Source organism: Vidua chalybeata, chromosome 4 (assembly GCF_026979565.1).
Source record: "Vidua chalybeata isolate OUT-0048 chromosome 4, bVidCha1 merged haplotype, whole genome shotgun sequence".
In the NCBI taxonomy this organism is placed as follows: domain Eukaryota; kingdom Metazoa; phylum Chordata; class Aves; order Passeriformes; family Viduidae; genus Vidua; species Vidua chalybeata.
The window spans coordinates 31,899,753-31,923,391 of NC_071533.1; the positions used below are offsets into that span (position 1 = coordinate 31,899,753).

General features: G+C 36.4%; 1 protein-coding gene across 1 annotated transcript in view; it reads left to right on the plus strand.

Annotated features, from left to right (window-relative positions):
* The window catches only part of RXFP1 (relaxin family peptide receptor 1), a 96,948-nt gene that overhangs the window by 26,854 nt on the left and 46,455 nt on the right, over nt 1-23,639 (plus strand). The gene's annotated exons all lie outside the window — the stretch shown is intronic.

Consider the following 23,639-nt stretch of genomic DNA (forward strand, 5'->3'; position numbering starts at 1 on the left):
TGCACTCTTAAAAAATACGGTACTCACTTTAGCAGTTTCTGCAAAAACAACATGCTGTGTAATTCCATTTTTATGGCTCTTTTTATGCTTGAAATGGAGGAAATATTATGCCATTTTTGTTTATATCAGTAATTATTCAAGGATCTTAGAGAGTTTGCTGGAAAAAAATCTGAAGGGTTTGCTCTTCCTAGCAAATCACACTCTGCCCAGCTTGTTTTGTCATGCCCTTGGGTAAACAACTGAATAAGGATGTTGTTAGAAGACAAAAACCTTCTCAAGCAATTCCTCACCACGTGGTATGGCTCAAGGAGACAGCTTGATCCCAAGCTGTACAGGAGGGCAGTGTCTTTACAATAAAACTAGTAAAATCTTTTTTTTTTTTTTTCACATAGCTCTCAGATTAATTTAAAAATCATAACTCTGAATATAATTGTGCTGAATTTTTTTCATTTTTTACCTGCTAGCCAATTTTTTCCATATTGTGAGGTAAGAGTTCCCAAGCAATTTTTTTGAGGGGGGAGGAGAGAATCCCCTCTCAAATATTGTGTGTTGTGCAGAGAATTATCTCAAGAAAAATATACTCTAACTTCCTTGTAATATGACGTTCCACAGGTTGCTCTGTTCTTTGGAAGACACCAGCCTATTTCTCTGAGTGCTGTTTGCTTTCTCTGTAGGTTGCCATGAAGGAAGTACAGCCATCATCCTGCTTCGTTCTTCTTTGTGGCTGAAATTCATTTTTCTTTTACATGTATATTGCAAGAATAAGCTGTTTGCCCCTCTCTTCAGTTCTAATCTGTCTTAAAACAAGCACTACCAAAGCTCAAATCTTTTATGGTCCATAAAAGGTTTTCTGTCTCAGCCATTCTGTCACTGCAATTATTTTCAACTAAAGGACATCAACTCTTTTGTTGATAACTTTTGTTGACTGTCCTGCTTTTTACTGTGAATCTTGTAAGCACTGAGTGAGAGATATGAAATATAAAGTGAGGATGATTTTAGATTACAGAAACTAGAAATTAAACAAAAAGAAATATCAGGCTACACTTCAAGGTCAGTTTGCCACTGGCTTTAAAAATAAGTAATAGCACTGCTACAAATCTAAGTTGAGCTCCCTCACCATGACTTTTTTTTTATTTAGACACATATTCACAACATAAATTTCCTTCTGTTTCTGGACATTACTGCTTCCCAAAACTGTGGTTTAGTTACCCTGCTCCTGTACATCCTAAGGGTCACTGCTAACAGTATTGCATGTGCAGCATTTTTCTCTGCTACCACCTTATGGTCATTTGAGGTTCATAAATCAGTTCTATGGGACAAATCAAGTGAAGCAAATAGTTCAAGGCTTTGAGGATAATTCTTTTTTTATTTCTGAGAATTATATGATTAAATCTTGAAATAATCATGCCTCAGTAAAAATGAAAAATCACGGAAGAAATGCAAAATATCGGTATATGGTCCCCATGTAATTTCCCTTATATGTTCTAATCATTTCAGACAGGTCAGTCATCTTTCTCCTCTCCTTTCTGTGAGCTCACAGAAACTCCTATCTCTTTCTGCAGTTGTGCCACAGTCCCTTGCCTGGTTTTACAAACTTCTGTTATGAAACTTACACCTTGCTCTTTCATTCCCTCCCCGAGCACTAGAGACACCTTCCAACTATCTCAAAACTTGAGAGCCTTGAAATAAGAATTCTTGAAGTCCTGATTTGGCAGGTATCCCCTTTGTTCTCCTTCCAAGGAAATACCACCATTTTCTAGAGCTGGAGTAGGCTGGACAGTTTTCCCTAATCCCTACCATTCCATTGTTCATATAAATCCTTTTGACAAGTGCCAAAGTTTTGGTAAGCTTTCTCTTTGCCTGGTTTCCAATGGTGGAAGAGATGTGGCTACCATGGCTTTGCTTGATTGCTTGATAAATAATGTATTCAATAATCTAACAGTTTAATATCCTCCACCAGAATTAATAAAGTGCACACAGGTGATTCTTTTTTAGCTGACAACCTCTGTATGTTACCTTTTCAGTCTTTTTTTAAATAATATTTTGTTACCATGACAAAAAGAAAAAATGTGTAATTTGATTTTATTCCATATTTAACCTGATTTTACAGTGAGTTATCTTAGAAGAGACAATCAGCAATTCTAAGTCCCTGCAGAAAAAAAACTGAAGAAAGATATTAAAATCATGTCTACAGTCTTTAATGGATAGATATAAATGTGCTAATCAGTCCAGCTCCAAATCCATCAAAGCAAAAGCACATCAAGTAGCAGAGGTTCATAAGGTCTAGATAAAATCCCTTTCAAATATTCTGTTAGTCTCTGTATATGAATTTACATTTGTTAATAGGCTTAAAAATGCACAAGGAAAATGGATTCAGCTCTGGGCTATTATCATGAAATATTGTGGCACATCTATTAGTAGAGAGTAATTTCAATATCTTGCTATCTAAATTCAGTACCCAAATAACTCAACTTCAGCACAGCACTCTTACACACTCTAACACAATAGTGCTAGCAGCATGATTTAGTGGGTGTGGAGGGACTCGCTTGGTTTCTCTTTACATCTAGGGGCACTTTTGCAACATATAGGTGAATATTAGACTTCAAAAAGAGAAGATAAAGCACCATTTATTTCCACATGCCCATCCAGGAAAGCATTTTTGGAATATCTTTGTTAAAACTTCGTGCAATAAATGATGCATAATCTTGATTATATCTGAATATTCAGGTTACACATTAAAAATATATAAAACGGACCTCTCTGTGACACTCACCTCAACTTTTCAAATTCAGTTTATTCTGGGGTGTCACAAAGATGCTTGCTGACCTGAATCAGTCAGAATTCCTTCTAAGACTAGACCTGCAGCATCCTGGCAATCCTACAAATGCATCTGCATTGCAGTAATGTGAAGAATCATTCTTTGCACCTAAGTGCTACTTTAAAAAAATGAGGTCATCTATACCTGAGATACATGTTATAGAAAACCTGAGCATAAAAAATCATCCATTTATCACAAGTCTCTTTAAAGAAATTTAATGTAATAAGGGATTAATATCTTATTTTTCTGTCATCAAGACTCTGCCTTCTATTTTGTCATATTCAATGCCTTTTCATTTTGCCATCAGAGGCCAAATGGTAAGTCTTCTCTTCCAGTCAGAATAGTATTTTCCTACTCTGAATAGACCAGCTCCCAGAGAGTTCACATCTACAGAATTATTAGCTAATGCCTATTTCAATAGTGTCTGGAATGAAACAGCTATTTTAGACACCAAGTCATGAGGGCAGCATCCCTTTCACTTTCAGGTTTTGGTGAAATTTCAGGAGAAGATTCTTGGTCAAATCCTTTAATTCATAGATAGGAAATGCCAAAAGCAAATTTAATATGGTCAGCCTCTGTACATGATCTCAAAATCTCATGACACTCAGAAGGCGTATCTTAGAATTACAGAATGGTACAACTTGGAAAGGACATTAAGAATCAACCCCTTCCACTGAGACACTGAAGGAAAAAAAAAGAATCTTGTTTGCAGTTAAAGAGCAACTTTCAAAAAATAATTTATTTTTTACAATATTTTTAAATATTATGTTATTGTATTTCTTCTGACAATACTAAAAGGCAGTCTGTAGTACTTAATTTTTAAATGTGCCTATTGCCAAGTGGGTATTGCTCCTGCATTCCTTTTTATAATGTTGTTTGCATATGCATACCATTTCTCTCTATTAACTACTCCATTATATATGTTCATCCTGTATAAGCAATCCAAAGAGGGCACTGTTAGGTGGTAACAACCAGAATAATTGACTGCACAAAATTCCATGTCCCCTCAAGCCTTATATCTTGTATAAAGTAGTGGTTTTTCACTAATTTTCCTTTGACATACTGCTATACTACTACAGATCAGAAGAAAACCTAGGAGGAAGGGCCTGGAAAAGAAAAGAAAAAAAAAAAAAAAAAAAAAAAAAAAAAAAAAAAAAGCAGAGATCTGAAGCTGATGGGAGCCACTCTCTGCTGTGACTTTTTTCCTACAAAGCCTTGGTACAAAATAAGTTAGCAGTACTATTAAAAAAAATCTACTGATGCTATGTAATGTTGCTTCCTGATAGAAGAGCCTTTCATAAAAGCAACATAAAACCTGGGAGTTTCATAGTGGAAATGGGAGCTACTAGTTTGTTCAGTATTAAATTTGTAGTTCATTTTCTTTTAAGACTTGAACTTAAAGGTGCTTTCAGGAACTTTCAGATATTTTATTTACTTCTTTACTTTTTTTACTCTCATCTTCATCTTAAACTCACATTACAATTTAACGTATAGCTTTTATCCATTTATAAATTGACTATTCATCTCATATAACTCTGGGGATATGTCCCAGAGAAGGGGAGAACACAGACCCTGAAGCTTTCTGGGATGGAAAGCTCCAAGCCCAAGAGCTTGCAGACCTGGGGAGGGCTCTGGCAGCTTTGTTTTCTGTGTGATAAGACAAGCCCCTCCACAGAGAGTAGAAGGAAACAAGGGGGGAAAAATATAAGAAAGGCAGGGGCAGAAAAGCAAGACAGCATGGGAAAAGGGGCAACAGAGGAGAATGTTTAGGCACCGGTAAAAATCTGGGGGAAAGAGAAAAGGGATTATAATGTAAGGGAGTAGAATAAGAAAAAGATGAAATGCAAAGGAAAAACAGGTTTCAAGTTTCAATGGTAAAGTGTACCACAGCTATAAATACTCTGAGAACTATAAGAGAGGCAAGAACAGTCTGTGATCTGGTGTTCAGGAGTCAGAGCTGAATAAAGGGAAAATTAATCATTCATTAAAAACAAATACTTTATTCAAAGCATAGAATTATAATAAATAGTCACGTTGGTCACTAGATACCTTGTGCATTTAGGGCTGGCACAAGTCTTTATGTATTAACCATTTTGTTAACCTATTATTAACTTTTGACTGTTGGGCTCTGAGAGGTAATATTAAGAAGGGAATAGGAGACAAGCCTTATGTACCATGTCAGTGCCAATGGTCTGTGCAAAGCATAGCTGCTGACATTATAAACTGCAAGCTGGCCAAATGGCAGCTATACCTGCTCTTTTTGCTTTCTCCCTCCCTTCTCCTCATACTTTTTAAGGTTAGAAATTGCACAGCAAGTAGACACAGCAGAAGGATTTATTTACAGAGACCACAGTTTCATAGTTCCTCATTAGTTTCCATTCCTTCTGAGAATATTCAGTAGGTGTTGCAGAAGGTCAATATCTTCTGAGAATAGTTCAGTAATATTCTGACCCCTCTGCTAAGTGTCCTAAGTACCCCTAGACATCCAACAAACAGCAAGACAGTTTGTTAGAGAGTGCTTTTTGTTTCACCTTGAGAACTAGGATGTATTTTGGAGTGAATATTTGAACATGCATAAATCCCGCATTTAACATTCCATATGTTGGGGGGCAGGAGTGTCAAAAAGTATCGAATCTAAATACATTTATTCTTACTGTGCTAGTGTTACACCATATTTCAAAACATTGTGTTAACTTGCCGCTGCTGAGCTACACAGCTTTTAATGCTAAGCTTTTTTATATTTCAATGGGGTCAAGAGAAAAGGAAGAGAAAATTAAATAGTTATCTTCAAAGCCCACCTTGCATAGAGCCAATATGTGACCTGAAGCCTGCTTTGGGGAAGTTGATGAATAAAAAGGATGAGAGTTGCTTGTATTATTTCTTATAGTAAAGTTAAATGAATTATGAAATTAAATATATGCAAATAAAGAATATTATACTAGCATTGGGTATGTAGGCAAATGGTGCAATAAGTGCATTTTCATAACATTGTTGTATGACCTCAAACCATAGAATTATTCACAGCTTGTATATTGGAGTATATGTCTGGCTTGAAACATGTGGACAGCTCTATATTGTTTGAAGAACTCGGGACATAAGGAACCAAATAAACATTAGAATATGAATTATGTAAAAATATTTTCAGATAAATGTTTGTTGCAGCTCTTCATCTTTGTTAGCAGAGACATGCTGTTAAGTGCAGTCAGGCTAGATCCAGAGTCTGAAAGAAATTGAATACTTGGAGAGAAAGATGTTCTATCTTTTATGTCCTAACCATAAGATAGCAATCAGTAAGGTTATAATTTAATTCTACAAAATATGATTATACATTTTCCCTGGAGTCAGATGAATTCATTCAGATGAATCTTTCATTCTAAGAATGCCTTGAATGTGCCTGAATATTTCTACCTGAGGTTCTTGCTATTCTGTTCAGTCTTGCACCAAAATAAAGCATAAATCACAACTATTTGCATATACCAGAAGTCTTCATCACCTACATCCACTACCTCGATTTTATTTTAAAATGAAAGAGCTGTAATTGCTAAATGATATTCAAATTATTATCAACACACCTTGCAGAGACAATAGGATGAATGTCACACTAAAATATCTTTGTTCACTTCACAGACTCATACAGACACCTATCATTATAGTAAATTACCAAAGCCAAGAGTCTTTGTCATTTTAATTCACAAGCCTTTTTTTAATGGATTTTTTGCTTTTTTTCAGTCCCAAGACTACGAACTGCATCATACCAACTTTAGAGCACTTTTTTTTTCTCTGTCTCTATGAACAAAGGAGAAGGAGAAACAAGGTCTGAAAATTTAAAGGTTTTGAGGCTTAGTGTAGATAGAAAACATTCTTGCCTGAAAGGTGCTTTCTTACATGGCTGTGTGGTAGACAGAGGTACCACTGAAATCAAGGATGAGTCCTGCTCCACTGAGGACTGGCAATATGTTACTCCACTTGTGCAGGTGACAATGAAACATCTTATAACCAAACGTTATAAGATGAAGTACTATTGAAAGGTGGAACAAGCTGCAAAAAATAAAAAAGGGGTCTGTGTATGCTAATCTTATTAGGTATGCTTATAGTAATTGAGTAATTGAGAGAGAGGCTTCATTGTCTAAGGGGAAGTTTGAGGTAATTAAAAGATGTTAATATGCGCTGAAAATGATGGTGTGTCCCAGAAGGAAGAAAGAGAAGACTTATGAGCATTTTCAGTGCATATTAACATCTTTTAATTACCTCAAACTTCCCCTTAGACAATGAAACCCCTTTCTCAATTAAATGAGGCTTCTGAGTGCAATAAACTTTTAGCAGGTAGCTAAAAATTCAGAGGAAAATGAAAAGGACAAGGTTTTTATCTTTTCTGATTTCAGTCCCTTGACTTAGTTGGAAAAATTTCAGAGACTTTAAACAGAATTTCTTGGATGAGCAAGAGACAGGAGCATTATTGCTCCTGGCAAAACTTCACATTAATTATAAGATAAACTTTGGGGAATGTAAATCTATGAATGGTTTAGTGGAAAGGTTATGATGAGAAGTAAAAAAAAAAAATAGTTCAAGAAGAGGTTTTCAAGTCTGACTTGTCAAGTCATTGAATTATATTTTTTTCCTTTTGCTTTTAATGATGTATTGACACATTGACGCATTGTGTATCAGTATATTTTCTATACATTACTTCAATGAAGGCATTTAAGGGAGAATCTGAAATTAAAATTCCTGTGTAAATCGCTGGCCTTCACCTCCTATTCCTTTATATAAGTGAAATTTTAAGTGAAATCTGGCAAGCCAAACTTGGCTAACACATAGATGGTTAGTTCACATATTCAAACCAGAATTCTTTCTGTTCATCAGTTATGATAACAAGCTTTGATCATATACTCTCTATATGCATACTTGCCCATGCCTGAGTCAGAATATAGGAAATCAATCTTCTTTTCTTCTTTCCCTTTGAAGCCATATTTATGTACTGAATTATGAGCCCTTTCCAATTACCAATGTTTCATATGCTACTAAGTTAAGTTGATTACAAACAAAATTTATCAGTCTACATACATAAAACATGCATATTCTTGCCATATAGATAACTAATTTGGGATAATTGTGACCATTCTTTCAATAGGCAAAGATATTATCTTCTGGAAGAGATAGTCATCATTGCCATTCACCAGTAAACTGAAGGAAACTGCAGCACCTCAGCTAAATAAAATAATAAATTTGGATTTGATAGCTACTTCTGGGACTATCACAAACATCTGTTTGTACTATTGTGTAGGTGTGTGTGAAAATTTTTTCCTCTGGAAAATGTCTGCTACTTTTATTTTAAATATTGGCAAAGAAACTGTATTAGATTATTAGGTGCTTCTTGTACCCAGAGGCATTTAAGTTCTACTCTATCTAAGTTTGTGCAGCAAAATGTGAATTTGTGAGTAACTTTGAACAGGATTCTGACACAGATCTTGAATTTCTATTTCTCTAAGCAGATAGTAGAAAAACAGTTGGTGTGGCCGTCAAGGCTTTGAGGCTGGTATTTTTTTTTTCTCTGATCCCAGTGGCCATTCTGCAAAATCCGTGTTAGCTCCTGTTCTCCCTCTGTGCAGGTCATGGAAGGTTTTAGGGAGTAGAGTGGGAGATTGATCATCTTAACTTCATCAGAAATAGCTGCTGCTTTCCACCATGAGCAACAAACACAGTTTTATTAAGGTCACATGTCAGTATTCCCCATTTTTCAGCCTATTGTGGAGGAGTAATGCTACAGGAACAGATTCCTTGCATTGCTCCCTAAAATGTTAGGTGATATCAAAAGCTGTCTACTACAGGTGAAATAAAACACTCTTCAATGCAATAGCCTTTATTTGCATATCATTCAAAGGAAACTTAATCAAAAATAACATAACTACTTTAGATTTAACAATATTCAGACAAAGTGTGCAATTAGCAGATGCTCAATATCCCTGGTTCATGATCTTTCATTTTAATTATCTCTATTACTGGAAATTACTCTGTTTAAAGTACATTCTGATGTCAGACACTGTGCATTAAACAGTTATTAGAGATCTATAACTGCGAGATAGCCACTAAATCATATGAACTGTCAGTGACTTGAAGCAGCAATTGTCCAGAAAATACAAAGGAAATCTTATTGCAAGGGATGCCAGGACAACACTGAAGGAAATACTGATCAGAAAACAGTTTTCTTCAGACCTTTTCCTGTGAGAGTTATTCTTCTCCAGTGGCTTTACATGTTAATATACCCAAAAGCTGTGCAAGAAGTGGTTTTAAAAAGCTTTGCTTTTTAATGGCCCTTTGACGTTTAACTGAAGACCCACATGGATTTGGGATTTTGTACCCTTTGTTTCATGTTTTCTCTGTGGTCTGAGATAATTTCATCACTTGCATATCAAGCTGATGCTATTAGCTTTCAGTTTTAACTGAGCACAAGAAAACTGTCTTTATTTTAGATCTGAGTAATAGTAAAAATATGTAAACAACTCTTAATGTAGGTGTCTTCTTTCCGGGTGTTACCTCACTGCCTAGACTAAAGAAATGTTATGTTTGGCTAATGACATGCACTATTACTCAAAGTTATAAAAAAAATGGATTTTTAATAACCAGTCTATCTTACCACAAGTCTTGAAGATTTTAGAATGTAAAAGGAATGGATTATCTGTGAAATTCAAGTAAAGCTAAACAAAAAATGATTTTGTATTCATTTGGAAGAGAAATTGCAGTAAATAATATTTTCCTCCAAATGTTTGTTAATTAGTGTGAGAGAGATATTTATATCAGCTGTCCTGTGAAAATTAAATTGCTTACATTTTAAAAGTGATTAGTATTCAGCATCCATGCTGAATATTTTTGGCTGTTAACAATTCAGTACAGTTTTTCAAAAACCATTTTTGGTTTTTACAGCAGTTTTGTTGTAATAACAGGCTGAGACACATTGTATTCTGCATTTATGAAACAACTGAATATTTTGTGATTCCCTATTAAAAAGAGCACGAGTACAAGAAGATTTTAAGCAGACGAATGCTAAAATCCTGAAACAATCTTTAAAAATCTTTTTTTTTTTTCCCTCTCACTTCTGTTAAGGTAAACAGAGTAGTCATGGGGTTGAAGCCAGCAGCTGGATCACAGTAAAGGATTTGAATCAAAGACACAAGATTGAGTCATGGCGAGTTGATTTTTGATCCCTAAGAAAACATATAGGATTTGTGAAGGCAAGAAAAGAAGATTCTGTGGAAAAGACATGTAAGTAAAAATAAAAGAAAAAAAGAGTAACAGCACTCTCTCTTCCTTGAGATGGTAATGAAATTAGAGAAGCATGGGCACCATTTTCAGTTAGTCTTGTAGATCAGGGCAGCATACTTGCTATCTTTGTGTTGAAATAATGCAATAAAAATCAATGTTCCCTGAGTTCATAAAACTCATGCCAAGGAGGCTCTTTTTGCTTCCTTAGAATAATTTATATTATGTCATATTTTAAAAGAATATTAAACAAAAGGAAATTCCATGAACTCCTTTTAATATTGGAAGGGTATATTCTAGAAAGGAAACAAAACAAAATCAAAGTATTTCACATGCCAGAACCAAAATATTTTTAGCTGTTTGAATCTTGATCCATTAAATCTGGAAGAATGATCCGTAAACACTGATGGTCCATCTCTAGCAGTGCTGACTATCCAGCATACTGAAAGACAGACAACATAGCAATTTTTCTTGATGGCTTTTCTTCAGTCTTAGGGTGAATTGGCTGATGAAAATGTCTGTGCAGGGGAATGCTGTGCTTTTTAAAGAAGAGTCCAAAGCAAATCTATTTGCCTCGTCTACTGTTTTGTATTGTTGCCCATCTATGTGCTAGCTAGAATTTCATGCTGTCAAATCTGATTGTAGCATCAAAGTCATAATTGTATAACCTTCCCCAGAGGAAAAGTATTGCACAAGATGTAATCTTCTTCATTCATCTATCCCTTGTACTGAAATGGTGTGTTCTACAAAAGAAAGAAAAGTTTTTAAAAAAAAAATCAGATCTCCAGGGAACTCACTGAAACTCAAAAATTTCTTCAGCTAAGTCAGAGCAGCTCATGGCATTTTTCACTTGCAGACCCCAATATAATGTCAAGAAAACCCTAATACTGTTGCTGTGGTGGGCCCTTAGGGAAGCAACTGCTACCAGTGAATCGTTCCTTTTTTTTCCCTACTATTTCCTACTCTTAATTTTCACAGAGGGACCCAAGAAGGAGCTGAACAACAAAGTAGCATAAGATACCTGCTCCTGGTCCAAATGCCCCCAGAAACCAATTATTCTTAAAAAGAAAATATAAACTTATGCACTGTTATTCTTACATTCTTTTATTACTTGCTGTTAAAATAATTATGTGCACCCAACTATTTTAAAAGCTAAACTTCAATAAGTTATACTATATACTACTCAATATGTATTTTAAAAAGAACTTCAAAGTTAACTCAGATGATCTTTTTTAAGCAAAACACTTGATTTGAACATAATTCTGGGGAAGAGTTGTATGGCTTCTAACACAAGGAGACTGTAATGCTTGCTAAACAGCACTTCTATCTCTAGGAAAATACATGCGGCACGTAATAAAGGAAGCCATAAGTGGAGAGAAGCAAAAAAGAAGAAACATCACAGGAATGCTGAGATGGTTGTTTTCATCAAACATTATCTCGAGCCAAATCGAAAGCAGTCTGGCAGAATTAGAATAGGATGCTAGCAAGAATATTCAGTGACTATGAGTAAGAATGTAAACATCAGTCTTCAGCAGTCTCTAGCATTTTATAATGGCTGTTTGGAACTTCTGCGAGTGCATACATAGAAGCCAACTCCAAGTACCCTATCACAGCTCCCTGTTGTCAGTAGAGCTTTTCAATAGAATGGTGAAATTCAGAATAATCCTTGTAAGTTTTACTGGAAACATAGGAACATGAGCTTCCTATTACAGATATCTAGATTAGTTTTCCTGTTTCATTAATTAATTTTTTTTTTTTGATGAAGGAGCTGGTGATACAGGGCAGTACAAAGAAGCAGTCTTCTCATTGTTTCTATACATGAGTAATCAGGGACACTAGGAAGCCTGCTACCCACATTTTTTGGCTCAACTCTCTTTGTTTTCTAATCAAATTGCCTGGATGAAACATCTAAATTGAACCAGTATCTTTACTCTCTAAAAAAGAAAAATCATTTAGAGGCCAGTGAGGATTATGTGACTCAGGTTCACCTCTAGTCTCTGCACAAGTGATAGGAACCCCTCTAAGTGTTGCTCTCTCAATCATGTAAATGAGCATCCCTTGATGGCCTTAGTCAAGAAGCTATGGGAGGGTCACATATGAGCTTCATAGACATTCCTGGTGTGCAGAGTTTTTATGACAAAGCCTAAGATCTCTTTAGAAGCGTCATGTGAGAGCAGCCCAGCTTTTTATGATTGTTATTTGGGGAATTTACCAACCACATAGATGGCAAGGATGCTGACATTAAACATACAAAGGAATACCGAAAGTAGGGATTTCTACTTTAACTCCACGTATAAACTGGCAGTTCTTTATTAAGGCAAGCCTAATGGCTGTCCTCTCATCTCACAAATCAGGAATACTCACCCTCTGTGGCCCACAACATAAAGTCAATTAGGAAACCACACGAGGCTTAGCAAAACAGAACAGTGCACAGGTCTCTTTTGCTGCTGCAAGCAAATAAAAAACTTGCATTTATTTCTCTGCTGGGAGGGGAAGGCCTGGCTCTGTTTGAGGTGGCACACATCAGCTGACTCCACATCCCTCCTAACAGGACCAACAAACACAGTGACTGCATTTGGGAGCAACTTCATGCAGATGCCATGGAAAGTCCATGAGCTTTTATGAAAATCACTGGACAGCACACAACAGTAGGAGCATGAGGAAACAAAGCACACGAGAAATGGCAAATTATTTCTCTATGCCTGTGGCTCTTCAGTGTCCTTGTTCTAGCCATAACTGAGTCTCAGGGTGGCAGAGGAAATGGCATATGCAGCACATAATCACTGGCCATGCCACATGGGGAGATTTTGAACGATGAACTCCTATGTCACGTGCAATTTTGCCGATATTGAAATATGGAAAAGTACATTGTTCTAACACACTTTGGAGCTTTCAAAGTGCCTGCTGATTGTATTTTTTGGCGCCCCTACAGAGAGGGAACTGCCAATCTGCATGGGGCATATTGCACCCAGTTAATTTTATAGGCCATGTGGAAGAGGGGCACGTGTCCTTACTGAATAAAATTTCACCATAAATGTAACTCTCTGCTTGTTGTCTAGAAATGTGGAGTCACATTTAATTGGCTTGCATTGATCGTTTGAAACTGCTTATTAGTTTAATGCAGTGTTTTGACAAAACTGTAGCTTTCACATAAATGGAAAGAGAGGTTGCTACTGGCAATTGTATTCAAATTTTCCATTTACCAATACATCTATTTATGAAAGGCACATCTAAGATTTGCTGGGGATTTTTAAATATACACAAAAGTGGAATCTCAACAAAATTAAAAGGTGGAGGTTGACAAAAAAAGCATTACTGTTTCTTATATATGTAGCTCTTAATCAGTGTCCCAAGGAAATACTAATTGTTTTGAACAGGGGTAAGAGTAGTGCAGAACTACTAGAATGAAAGTCTGCAGTATCCCTTACAGGTAGTTAAGCATTTACAAAGGTGTTTTACAGGACCAAAACCAAGCAGATTAGTCCTCTATTTGCATAAAGGTTTGTCAACCCTGCTGGTTGTTGTTAGTGCGGTGTTCAAATAAAAATTGCCTTGCCAGCTTATGAAGGAATTAAATATTTTGCAAATAGCACCTGTAAAAGTGGGGAGAAAAAAAATCCCAAGCATAAAACAAATGAAATAACTACTACTTGACTTGGACTTCCTTTGGTTCAATCTCAAAACTTTGGATGAAGAAGAGAAAGAAGACCTGACTGATCTGACTATTGCCACTGGTTTATCTTAGGAAAAGCTGCAATACACAGCTGAAACAAATAGGGTTTGTTGACTCTTTTCAAGGGAAGGAACCACTCCCATGGAGTCACAAGCTTTCTAGTGTTCAGTAACCCCTTCATCATGCTGTCACAGCATAACCCTTATATTTAAGTCTTTGAGCTATATATAAGGGAAAAAAGACTTCTTTCTGCCTCAGTGGTCTGGTTAATGGGCGTTATCAGAGCTCTTATCATAGTAAATTCTCCTTCAAAGTAAACTTTCGATAGCTCTATTTTGACTTGATTAAATCTGCTTGTTCTATTTTTACACCAGCCTTGCCTGCTGGTTCCAAATATATTGCACATTCACACCTGAAGATGCCCCTATCTTTTCTTCATCTCTTGTTGACACTTTTAATTGACAACTTTTGAACTATTGAGGAGCAATACCCACAGAGTTGCTATTTGGACTGTGCTAAACTTTAGCTTGCAGTTTCATGTACTGAGTTGGACTTCTGCTGAAAAGGACTTTGAAATTCCGCACTGAAAAAAAAAAACATTTTTTTGGGGGGGGGAAGTATTATGATGTTTTCAGTCTCTAAAATAAAGGAGCAGAGTTTTCCCAGATTCTCAGTGGCATCTATGGAGCACCTGTGAATGGGTGCAATTCTGCATTTCAGTGTTTGCTATGCCACTAACTATATATGTTTACATGAAAAATGACATTTCTGGCTTTTATAAACTCATTCTAATTCAAATAAGGTATGCATGTTTTAGCTGTAAAGTATTCCAATTCTGGTCAAGCAATAAGTAATATATATTCTCTGTTCTGAGATGTACCCTAGGGTTTCTGTGTGCCATCATGGTTCCAAATAGAAAGTGTACTTGTGTAATTTTGGCCACGTGAGAAGAATTTTATAAGTTTTAAGTCTTCAAACAATAGCTGAAGGGAAGAAGGAAGGAATATAGCACACATAATTCTACAGAAATTTCCGCCAAATGAGTCCAAACTGTATATGTGTAGAGCATAGTTTATCTAGTGTTTCCTCTGGTCATTTATTCTACTGACTAACTATCCCCATTATTAGAAAGTCATGCATTATTTCTTGTTTGTGCTTATCTGGCTTTCAGCTCCTCATTGCTGTTTCATGTTACATCTTTCTCTGCTAAATTAAATATCCCATTAGTACCCAGCAGAAGTAACTCTGCAGGAAAGTGCTCATAACCTATAATCAAGTTACCTTTTGAACTCTATTTTGAGAAAGTAGAGCAAGCAACTCACTAAAGATATTGTATTATTTTTTAGCATGTTCTCAGCATTTTTTTCCTAGTTTTTAAGTTCCCTTTTCACCACTAAATTTATAGAAACTGTCAGGAAAGTAGGTCAAGTAATCATGAACCTGACTGTGTGCAAAGATAATCATTAATCTCTGTAATTGACTTAGCCAGATGTTTGAGGCACTCTAGGGTGAAGATCATTGGGCCAAAGCAGTAGAAAGATGTTGGACATGTATCCCAAAATGTTATTTACCTACTTGCTTCTATTTGTTGCCCTTATGTTTGCCAGCTGATCATCTTGAACTTTGGAGAGAAAACATCCAGATAAAGAGCATTAAAAACTCTTAAATGCTATTACACTACAGAGCCTTCACAAGACATTTAAAGCCAATTTTGTCCTTTCTTTTAAATTATGTGTCCAGCTATTTCTTGTTCCTCTTGAAGTCCCTTGCTAAGGGACACCTTGGTTTTGCACCTTGGTTTTGTCCTTTGGTTATTTGATTTTGGTCAGCATACCTGATCTATACCTTTCTAAATATAGATCATCTTCAACAATCTGATTTCTTTTAAATTTCCAGGACAGTTCTTTCCTGCACTAGAGAATTAAAAATTACTAGTTAAACATACCTGATTTTTTCACTGCCCTGCCTTTCTCCCCCCCAGAATAGTATTGTTTACACTTCAGTTCTAAATGCTGCATTGCTAAGGAACTGCCAGATTTCCTCAGGAGCTTTTTTTAGATCAGTATCCCAGAAGACTTCACCTATGAAACCTCTGATTTATGAAGTCTGCTTTTGAAGCCTGCTATTTTTTTTTTTTTTTTGTACTGCACCAACTTTTCAAGCCAAAGCTTTCCCACAGCTGTATTTTGTCCAAACATGTCACAAGTTTCAGACCGTTTTGGGGTTTGTTAAACCACAGGCGGATGCTATAAAGAAGAAATAAAAATCATGTACATGCAATAAGCATGCAGGGAATAATGACTGCCTAAAGGTGGCAGCTTGTCAAAGGATTTTGTGATATTTTTTATTTCACCTCATGAGGACATAAACAGGAGAGGAAAACTTTCCCCAAAGGAAAAATTTGTGCATCATTGCAGCCAAGGTGCAACATTTTTAAAATGCATGCAGTAACACACACATCTAAAACCGTGTGACAAAAATGGAAATCTTATGCCAAAAGAAACACCAAACTCATTTAAAGCAAAACAAAAGAAGTATTTCAAAAATTTTTGGAGAATTGCCTGCCTCACTTTGATTTTCCATGACTTCCATGATCGAGCCATGAAGAAAACGTCTGAGAAAAATCTTGTGACTTGCTTACTCTTAGTAAAAATTACCCAGACTTATATCTTGCTTGATGGTGAGATGTCCTAAGAAGAATTTGACCTGTAACACTTGTCATTGAAAGGGATTCCACAGAAAGAACAATCAGATAGCTCTAAGTGTAGCTCTTGTTAGTCGCAGCAGTATTAAAATCTGGCTATCTGATTTTAAATCCAGATAGATGTTGCATGGATTCCCACCATGGGTTTAGATTGCAGGTTACAAATGCTTCTTTAAAAAGGTACACATTTCCCACCTTGTTCTGTAAGGACACCAGAGTACCTCCACCTGTGCTCAGTGTGGATGGGCTGTATGCAGAACACCTTCTGCTCTGGGGTTTTGGATTATATTCTCTTTTATTGGAATGCAACTATTTAAGCTAAAACTACTTGAGCACACAGTTATTGATCCATCTTTTACAACAGAAAATTCAAAGGCTTTATATATTTATATAGAAATAGAGACCTAGAGGAAGACAACACTACTAGGCATTTAAATGATGCCTGAATAAAGCATGAGAAATATAATAATTGTTTCTTCTTAGAATTCTACCCATCAGTTCCTATTTATTTGTTTTAACATTTTGGGCAATTACAAAGTCAGAAAAGTGATAATAACCATTATTAATTTATTATTATTTAATTAATTATATCTGGTTTTCCTCAGAGATCTCATGATTAAAGCTGATGGCTAGAAATGTAGGTAATCAAAACACATGCATTAAATTATGTTAGAGCAAAACCTTTACATATGCACCACAGCTTTTAAGCAAGCAATAAAGGCTGAAGCTAAAAACTGTATCAGCTTTTTGAAATCCCAGAGCATTTATACAAGTAAAATTCATTGCTAAATTGCTGCTTTCAGGCCACTGGAGATACAGTTCATTATCTGCAAGTTTTATTTCACTTTATTTCAACAGAATGCAGAAACTAGGTATTCATCTGCCTGAGCCCTCTGAAGACAATTTCAGAGCACACCCGTAGGAGATAATGGAGTCAAACTCCATACAAAACATAATGATGGCGCCTGCTGTTTCCTTTAATATGAGCATGTGTCAGCACCAAGCAGTACTGATTGTGTTGCCTCCTTTCATGTTAGAGCCCAGTGTTTAAGGCCTTTGAGCCAAGTGAGAAAAATTTCATTCAATGCTCTCATGTCTGATAGGAGTATACAAGAGATCAAGGGTAAGAGAATGAGCTGTTTCTTTTAACGAATCTACTTTCCTGAACAAAAAATAATCCCAGACTTAGCCAGAAAGAGAGCACAAAACACAGTGTGCCGCTACAATTCTAGCTGCTCAAGCACTTGTCTAGAATTTTTGCTTTATTAAACCTATCACAAAAATATTTCCTATTATTAACATAGAAACCATCCTGGGCTAAAATACAATGCCAAGCTAAATGTGTTCTTTGATGTTATCTTACTCTTCATTAGATTATACTTTATATTCTCAAAGCTATTAGAAAATTTAAGAATATTGTAAAGAAATACAATCAACGGGAAAAAAATTATTTTTATAGTATTAGCCAGCCAGACACTTGGGAAAAACATCAAATATTTTTACTTGAAATGTAAAACTGTTACTTAGTCTTGCAAACCTGTAAACTTCTGCTATGATTCAAAACAATAAGGAAACAAAATAAGAAAAAAAAAAACCTCTGGACCATAGGTCGTAGCTTCCTATGGTTTAACCAGATGTTCTGCATGGTTACTATGAAATGTTTTCTCCACTTGTATTATCCCAGGGCTTTAGAACTGTATGCTTAATATTGAAATCAATTCTCATTTTAGTTCAAGCTGCTCCCAGAAATATTAATTTTTTCCCATGCATTATTTAGTTGAAGGAAAGGAAGAAAAGCTCACCTAAATTTAAAAAAAAGCTCTGCTAACGTAAGCTCCTTCATGGCAGGATATCAGCTGTTCCCAAACCCAACATCTTTGCTAGCTCTTGCAAGGAGTTTTCATTTCATACTTCTGAAAAGCTGCAATATTAGATACAGATAAATGTTATGCTTATTTGCTGATTGCATCCAGTGTGTATCTGTGTAAAAGAATAATCTAAATAGTACCCCAAACTATGAACTCAAAGTGAATTTAGATCCTAAATATTTACCAGCATTAGGAGAATATTATGATACTGATCACTTATCATTACATAGCAATGACCTTGGGATTTCTGAATTTCACATTTCCCTTCTGCTGTCTCTGTTCTTTTTTTCTTTTTTTGCAGGCTGTTTCAGAAATACAAAACTAGAATTGTAAATTAAGGCATTATATAAAGGCACTGGATTGGAAACCATACCTACCCAAAATGTGGGTTCATGTTGGAGAATTTATTTTCTTCACAACAGTGCAATGGCAAGCTGTGGATATGCATAGTCTTATATTTAATGTCTTGTCGGAACCCAAGGTGTCCCTCGGACACTCCTGGATGTTCCGGGCCCAGGTCAGAAGCATTTGAGACCCTGGCATGCAGCTGGAAACCCCTGTGGCTTTGAATCTGATTCATGGAACAATTTACCAACCTTGCAGGAAGAACAAGAAATCACAAAAGTTTAGATATTATAATAGAAGTAGTCACAAAGTGAAAGGAAGAATTTTTGAGCACTGTCAGGGAGGTTTTAGGCCTTGTACAGAGGGGTCTAAGTGTTGTACATGGGGGTCAGAAATTCTAAGATGGAGGGATTTGGGCGTGCCCTGTCCTCCTTCTTTCCCCTTCCTATCCTCCATGTTCTTGGTGATGTTGACACTCACAGATTGGTTTAGAGTAGAAAGTCACCATTCAATATAGGTAATAGGCATTGGGGAAAAACCATAAACATTTAACACGTAATGTGTGATATAAAAGATGGCACCAACCCCCTGGGCAGTCAGAGGGTGTCAGAGACAGTGGCAGAGTGTGTGTGCCTTTGTCTGAGCTGCTGAATGGACCGCAGCAGTTCAGGAAGAAAATCTTTTAGATAACATACAATAAACTACCTTGAGACCGGACGACTGAAGACTACTGAGTCTTTCTTTGAAGGCACGGGTTGGAGGAGAGACTTTTCCACCTCTCAGGGTCACCCCAATCTGGGGGTGAGCCCTGGCAATGTCTCAAATGTGTTCTTCGTTTCAGTGGCTCCAACTTTTGATAGTGTCTTCTTATATTACATATATGCACTCTAATAAGTCCTGCTTCCTCATACTGTAACTCTCATCCTCTTCTTCCTCACTTCTTATGCGTTTTGGGAGATGTTATTGGGGATGTTTTGGTTTTGGTTTTTTCTTGGGGGGGCGGTGTTCACTTTAACATATGTTTCTCCCACATTTCTAATTGTTCCTTTTCTTGATTTTAGGTTAAATATTTCCTCAATTCAGCTTTTTCTTTGAAGGGAGCATTGTGGATTCACATAATTAATGCACTGATGAGTAAGCAAACTGTAAACAGTTCAGAAGACTCTTGGTGTCCACTGAGGATAATTTCTTGATCTGGGTGATAGCCCAAATGTATTGCCATTCTGCTACCACACATCAATTTCTCTCAGACTTTAAAATTGACTTTGATAATTGTCTAACACAAAGGTTTCATAGCTGGGTTAATGAAAGACCTTCTGTTCTCAAAACTTCATATACTATATCTCTTTAGAATACATTTCATCAAAGTGGGACTTAATTGTCAATGTTTATATGTCCAGTACTAGCTCATGTTCAAATGTGTAAATAAATTCCTAGTGAACATTTAATCAACTTTGCACTTTTGATATTCAGCTATTCATACTTGGAGTCTGCTTTTCTTCTAGAATCTTAGGTGCTGTAAAACTGCATTAAAAAAAAATTGCATTGCCTCAAATACAAAGGACAGAGGTAACTTGGAAAGAGTCATATTGAAAAATCAAGATATAGTTAATCTTGCATCTTTCAGTCAAACACAGTTCCTATAATGTTCCCAAATGGTATAATGACTTACCAAAGCCATTAACATCATACCTGTAATCATACACAGTCATAAAAATACTGTTACAATTTTTAATTAGTCAAAAGACTGGAAATGGCTGGTTAGGAAGAGATATCATTAGCAAAGCTTATATGTTTGGCTGTTTTTAGAAATGTACTTTCAACATTTCAGCAGCAGCTTTGAGTCAGGCACACTGGTGAGGTTTTATTTAATTTAGTCAAAACACCCAGTTGGAAGAAACTGCTGGAGAAAACTGGGGAATGAGGGAGGAAATGAGCAAGTTTGCTCTGACTGTAGCCTTCTTCCACGGCAGCTGTAGAAGGACAGCTGGGCAGGGTCACCAAAGCACCCAGTGGCTGAGGGTACTTTTGCAGAAGAGGGGAAAGCATTTCAGTGAGCTCAGAGCTAAATTATTGCTGCTTGTACGCCATTGTCTTCAGGCAATATACTGTCCCATCCACAAAGAAAAGACATGGAGGGGAAAAATAGTCATCCATTCATCTCTTATCCTCTGTCTGCCTGTTTCTTATGGAAAAGTGAAACTTCTTGCCTGTATTGCCCTCTGTAGCTACAGTCTGAGATCTAGCAGGGGAGGTACAATCACCCTGCAGCTGGGAGCTGCCACTAGAGCCAAATTTTGTACAATATCTTTAGGTTAAAATAACTTGGCAGAACTGATTTCTGTTTTAAGACTCTCGGTGGATATACATTTCCACTGGAAAAAAAAGGTTTTTGTGCTGCTCCTGTAGTAAAGCCTCCAGGTGAGAATATCTAGCTCAGATTTTCCAACAGAGGAATTAATATCTCTCCCCTTTCTCCAATGCAAGTGTCAGTAATCCCAGCTTAGCTGCAGCTATGCTGATAAAAAGGGTCTGGAGAAGGAAGTGAGAAGTCAGGAGGTCCTACAGCAGAGGTGCCTGCGCAGTTAGCCTGGCCCATTAGGTCAGGTGTCCCAGGCTCTTCGGGTTTTGAGAGGTAGACCCTATTAAATCTCTGTAATTGTGAAATGGGAAGAGTAATCTTTACAAAAGTAGTCCATTTTTACAGTACTGCTTGAGGCACAAGTGTATGAGATAGATAGATAAAGGTACTGTAGTACAGCTTAATGTTTGGAAAGAGCTGCTGTAAATGAGGTCTTTTCTATCTTTCTGAGCTTAGACCTATTAAGAGGTCCTTTAGTTTGCTTTTCTCTGAACTCAGGGAACCTGGATGTAGGTGTTAAATGAGGAATCTATCCTTTGAAGGTAAGAGTTGCCCTGTAAAATACAAATGTCTTATTCTCAGTTGTACTGTCTGCAAAGTACACTGACAGAACTTTGAATGCAGGGTAAATTAAATACAATTAAGCCAATTATGTTTGTTTTCACAGCTAAATCTTTTGGATTGTAGGATTGATGTGTCCATGAAGGATTTAGATTTTAAATGCTGTGTTCTGAAGCCTCATCTGTACATTAGTTACTCACATAGTTATAATACAAAACCCACATTTTGGTGATCAAATGGCTGAGAAAACAAGTGGGTCACTTCTGGGGCTGTCATTTCTAAGTATGAACTACATAATCTTCATGACTGCAGATGGCAACATGGGCCCAGTTTTACTTTCAGTGCTTCATCCTGCACTTTTTTGTGTTTCACTAGAAACACAACAAAACAGCTGACAATCTAGTCAGCATTTTCAGCTGAAAATTTGCCTTGCCTAATGAGCAACTCTTAGTAATAAATCCACCATTGGCATAGCAATTGCCTTGTGGGTCTTTGATTTGATGCATGACATTAAGCATCTTTGAAAGCATTCCTAATTAAACCAAGGAAAATTCCAGCATTAGGAAAGAGCAGAAGTATAGCTGAGATCCATACTACTCACTACTTGGATAAGTATGGCATCAGGTAGACTTTGGCTGAATCTATCTGCCTCATGTAGGCTAAAACTTAGAGATACAATTTTTCTCCTACCTGTACTGCATCTGCTTGAAGCTTATCAGTTGTAGCATCGAGCCAGTTCAGTGTACAGTGTTTGTTAACCTTCAAAGGAGTAGCTGCAGCCTGCAGATAAGTAAACCTTTTTTCTTCAAGCTGAAAAGGAATTTTAACTTATTTCCTTTGTAGCAGATTTAAAGCTTAGTGTATTTTTAATAATGAAAATTACAATGGTGATGCCTGCAGCTATGATTTCTTTGCTTTTGTGAAGTTACTTCTACCTAGCACCTAATGTGAATAGAAAAAAGACTACAAGGTGCTGGAGCTTCACTAGCATCTTAATTGGAAATGTCTAATAATTGCAGTTATTTAATTCTTAGTTCAAAATTTGATTATGAACACTTTGTCATAGACACATGAGGTGACTCTTCTTGGTAGCAAATGGCAATTATTTGGATTTAATGAAACATTAATGTATTCTGGTAGTTTGTGGTTTGGTGGCACAGTGTTGAATGTTTGGAAGGGGTTGTCCCCCACAAATGTGACAGTTAAGTTCCTTCAGTTTAGATACTCTTTAGACTGAATTTTAATTATAGAACTGCTGTAAGTAGAAATAAAAGCAAATACTGACTCTCCCAATGAAGTCTAATGTCTTCTCCAAGCTGTTTGAAAAACATGTAAGTCTGATGATTTAGTTCTTTACTGTGTAAGGAATTAGTCTATAAAGCCTATTGTTTTCTTGAAAAGAGTTCTTAAACATCAACATGCCATAACTTTTTACATTTTAGTCAGGAGGAAAATTATTGCCTTTCTAATACACAGACATGTTTCTTCTAATAAGAAGCAAAAATGCATTCAACTAAGGTAGGCCAAAACGACTTTTCAAAAGCTGGTGTCTCCTCCTTTTCCTGCTCTGCATTCCACAGTTCAGCAACGCGTGTGTTTGTAACTCTAGCTTCTTGATTTAAATATAATTATACCGAGAGAATGGGCTGGAAACTGCTGCAGCTTCTGTTTGTGATATTATGAAAGTGCAAGAGTTTTAGAAGAGAGAAGATCTTAGTGGATTTTCCATACAGCAAGTGTTTATTTGCAGCAAAATTAATGAGTATCCTTGCTAAAGGTCCTAGAAAAAGAGGAAGGCTGAAAAGTGACAACTCCCACTGGGGCTGAGCTTCAAAAAATATGTGTGAGTGGTATGTACCACATTTGGGGGTTTTCCCTGTTTACTCTGAGGTAGAATATTTTCAACTTTTGTAGTGGGTCAGACTGCTTTTTAAAGAAGCAGCTTGCTTGATTTATTACACTATCAGGTGAAAGGATCTATTCCAAACATGTGTATGATTCTTACACATCTCAAGTAATTATGACTAGATCAGAAGCAGAAAGCTACAGAAGAA